General features: G+C 45.4%; 1 pseudogene; it reads right to left on the reverse strand.

Annotated features, from left to right (window-relative positions):
- Positions 1-762: 762 nt before the first annotated feature.
- LOC123399184 lies at positions 763-3,876 on the reverse strand (annotated as a pseudogene).
- Between the last annotated feature and the right edge of the window lie 723 nt (positions 3,877-4,599).

Here is a 4,599-nt window from a genome sequence, read left to right on the forward strand (position 1 = left end):
CCATACAAGGCAAGAAGTATAGCTCCAACAACACCTAGGGCAGCTCCATGAGCTCCTGCTGCAACTAGGAGACCAAGTACTTCTACTACTGATGCTACTTCTAGGCCAACTACATCTAGTGCTGCTGCTTCTAGGCCAACAACATCTACTACTGCTGCTTCTACTCCAGGATCATCTATGACTGCTGCTTCTAGGCCAACTGCATCTAATGCATGTGCTTCTAATCTAGGACAATCTACTGCTGCTCCTAAGCAAAGGGCAAAGAAAAGCTTCATACGACCAAGAGCTTCAGGTACTCGAAGGCTAAGAGAACCATCATATAAGATGTCTGAGTGGTTCAATTGTTCTCAAGGCGGCAAGAAGAAGTAATTTCTCGACGTGGGAGTGTTGTTGAAAACAACTTTGAGTTTGTGTTGTTGATACGAGGTTAAGTCAACCTATTTTGGCTAGTTTGTTATGGCACTATGTAAGCTACCTAATTATTGCACAAGATCAAGACTATGCTCATGATTTATGTTGTTTATGATTCTAGTTATAATGCTGATGATGCTGTCGTCTAGACTTTCAAGCACAAATTTCATCACAAACCAACAATAAAATAACACTGCAAGCAGACCTTAGTTCAATAGATTCAAAGTTAAGACATTACAAGCCATAGTTCAATGCTACAAAAGTAACTTAGTTCAACAAATTACAAGTAGTACTCCGTTACAAACTTAACAACTGAAGACAACGAACCACATGGTCATATGGCAGCCCAAATTATTCTTCATTAGAAATAACCTTGATCTCCTTCAATTTCCTCTTGTTATTTTCTCCTACTTTCTTCAGGCAGCAATGCATCACTCCATCGCACTCTTCTCAATGCTCCACTTCTCCTTCTCTTTCATCAGTTGAGCAATGCAAAGATCCATCTTCTCCTTCTCTTTCTTCACGTCAGCCCATCACCAGTTCAGAGTCCTGTTATGAGTGCTCATCTTTTCCTTCTCTTTAAGATGATTGTGCTTCATATTTATAATACAATTTCCTTGAGCAACATGAATGAACTTCAACTGGTCAACAACTATCTTCAATTTCTTGATCTCATCATCCTTTTCCATGCTGCTCTCACCATCATTCTGTTGATTTACCTGTGGCTGCTGAGCATCAGTCTGGTGATTTAGTCGTGGTAGATTATCCTAGGAATTCAATAGGTTGTTCACATCTTCAACAAGCTTCTCATAAGTCTTCTACAACTCATTTTTCTGTTCTATAATATTGCACAAAGAAGCTGAATGTTCTAGGCATGCAATCCTATAGTCATTCTTGCTGTCCTCATACATAAGCCACAGTTTCTGGAGAGTATTCTGCAGATGATCTTGTTGGGGAACGTCGCATGGGAAACAAAAAATTTCCTACGCGCACGAAGACCTATCATGGTGATGTCCATCTACGAGAGGGGATGTGTGATCTACGTACCCTTGTAGACCGTACAGCAGAAGCGTTAGTGAACGCGGTTGATGTAGTGGAACGTCCTCACGTCCCTCGATCCGCCCCGCGAACCGTCCCGCGATCAGTCCCACGATCTAGTGCCGAACGGACGGCACCTCCGCGTTCAGCACACGTACAGCTCGACGATGATCTCGGCCTTCTTGATCTAGCAAGAGAGACAGAGAGGTAAAAGAGTTCTCCAGCAGCGTGACAGCGCTCCGGAGGTTGGTGATGATCTCGTCTCAGCAGGGCTCCGCCCGAGCTCCGCAGAAACGCGATCTAGAGGTAAAACCGTGGAGATATGTGGTCGGGCTGCCGTGGTAAAGTTGTGTCAAATCAGCCCTAAAACCTCCGTATATATAGGGGGAAGAGGGGGAGCCTTGCCTTGGGGTCCAAGGACCCCTAAGGGTTTCGGCCGAGCCAAGGGGGGCAGCCCTCCCCTTCCAAACCGAGTCCAACTAGGTTTGGAAGGAGGAGTCCTTCCCCCTTTTCCCACGTCCTCTTTTTTTTTCTTTTCTCTTTGATTTTTCTTCCTATGGCGCATAGGGATCTTTTGGGCTGTCTCACCAGCCCACTAAGGGCTGGTGCGCCACCCCCAATGCCTATGGGCTACCCCGGGGTGGGTTGCCCCCCGGTGAACTCCCGGAACCCATTCGTCATTCCCGGTACATTCCCGGTAACTCCGAAAACCTTCCGGTAATCAAATGAGGTCATCCTATATATCAATCTTCGTTTCCGGACCATTCCGGAAACCCTCGTGATGTCCGTGATCTCATCCGGGACTCCGAACAACATTCGGTAACCAACCATATAACTTAAATACGCATAAAACAACGTCGAACCTTAAGTGTGCAGACCCTGCGGGTTCGATAACTATGTAGACATGACCCGAGAGACTCCTCGGTCAATATCCAATAGCGGGACCTAGATGCCCATATTGGATCCTACATATTCTACGAAGATCTTATCGTTTGAACCTCAGTGCCAAGGATTCATATAATCCCGTATGTCATTCCCTTTGTCCTTCGGTATGTTACTTGCCCGAGATTCGATCGTCAGTATCCGTATACCTATTTCAATCTCGTTTACTGGCAAGTCTCTTTACTCGTTCCGTAATACAAGATCCCGCAACTTACACTAAGTCACATTGCTTGCAAGGCTTGTGTGTGATGTTGTATTACCGAGTGGGCCCCGAGATACCTCTCCGTCACACGGACTGACAAATCCCAGTCTCGATCCATACTAACTCAACGAACACCTTCGGAGATACGTGTAGAGCATCTTTATAGTCACCCAGTTACGTTGCGACGTTTGATACACACAAAGTATTCCTCCGGTGTTAGTGAGTTATATGATCTCATGGTCATAGGAACAAATACTTGACACGCAGAAAACAGTAGCAACAAAATGACACGATCAACATGCTACGTCTATTAGTTTGGGTCTAGTCCATCACGTGATTCTCCTAATGACGTGATCCAGTTATCAAGCAACAACACCTTGTTCATAATCAGAAGACACTGACTATCTTTGATCAACTGGCTAGCCAACTAGAGGCTTGCTAGGGACAGTGTTTTGTCTATGTATCCACACATGTAAATGAGTCTTCATTCAATACAATTATAGCATGGATAATAAACGATTATCTTGATACAGGAATTATAATAATAACTATATTTATTATTTCCTCTAGGGCATAATTCCAACAGATCTAACCACTCCGCATCCACCCACTGCACTATCCACAATTCTAAACTCCCGGAAATACAAAATAAATAGTTCAAACATGTTGTGAGAGACTCACAAGTTAAAGATTCAGTTAAGTTAAAATTAAAGTTACACGTAAGTTGCAAATTGAGTTAGATCAAGTCAACTGAACAACAAATGATCTGAGCATCTTCATTTTCAGACTAACCTAAAATTATTGTGGGCATTTCCATTTCATCCCTAAAATGAACAGTGACTATGAACAGCGAACATGAACTATGAACAATGAATAGTGACTACGAAGAGTGACTATGAACAATGAACATGAACTATGAACCATAGAATAGAATTACAAAATAACACCAGTTTTGCTAACTTACTTCTACGGGACAAGCAATGAACCTCCTACCGGTGCTTATCCCCTCGAATGCTACACATTTCTTCCTTGGCTTGCCACGATCGCACATCACCCCCAAATCATCAGTAGCACTAGTGTACAACGGGTCATCGATTGTACGTGGGATCTGGTAAACAAAAACAAAACAGGTTCAAATCGATCTGCCGGAACACAACCCCTAAATCTCAAAACAATAAATCGAAACCCTAGACAGACCAATAGACCTTAATAGGGGAGTCGTAGGAAGTGAGGAACTGTAGGTCGGAGTCCTTAGTGCTCTCGCCGTCGCTCCAAGACACCATGGCTACATGCGGCGAGCGGAGAGGAGAGGAGGCCGAGGGAGGTCGCTAGAGCGAGAGAGGAACACAGGAGCGAGGGAGGCCGCGAGAGCGAGAGAGGAACAGAGGAGCAAGGGAGAAGAGTGTGGAGTGGCGCGACGCGGTCGGTCGGCCTGTCCGAAGCGAGGGGGGGGGGGTAGCAGGATTCCACCTTACGGCACTGTTACCTAGCGGTAACGCCGGGTGGGGTGAAAACGGGCCCCAGCTGTCAGAAAAACGATCAAAAGCACTAAATCACCCGATTAGTGCATATTGCAAAGGGTTTACTAGATACGCGACATTTTTTTGCAAAATATTAGTCACCTGGTGGTTTTCTGCAATCGATGCCCCAAATGCGATGGTCTTTTGCAATTCACTCCCTTGAAGGTGAGGTGGAACCCCGTCTTGGTGGAGGAGGGTGCACGCCCTTTCTTCAGGTAGTTTTAGTGTCATGGCGTGAGCTGCAAGGCTCAATACAGTGTCCCATAGTTAGAATAATGTCTTCCCCGCCCTATCCCTGCTCCGCTGGTGCGCTTAACACCGATGAAGGGTGCGTGAAAGTGTGTTTTCGACGGTTTTGTTTGGACCCGATCGACACGAGTCTCCAGCGGATTAGTCTAGATTCAACCAACACTCGCGATCTTTGGTGTGTTTGCATGTACGGCTCTTGCGAGCTATTGATGTTCGAGTGTACTAGAGCAACAACTT

This window comes from Hordeum vulgare, chromosome 1H, assembly GCF_904849725.1.
Source record: "Hordeum vulgare subsp. vulgare chromosome 1H, MorexV3_pseudomolecules_assembly, whole genome shotgun sequence".
NCBI classification, from domain to species: domain Eukaryota; kingdom Viridiplantae; phylum Streptophyta; class Magnoliopsida; order Poales; family Poaceae; genus Hordeum; species Hordeum vulgare.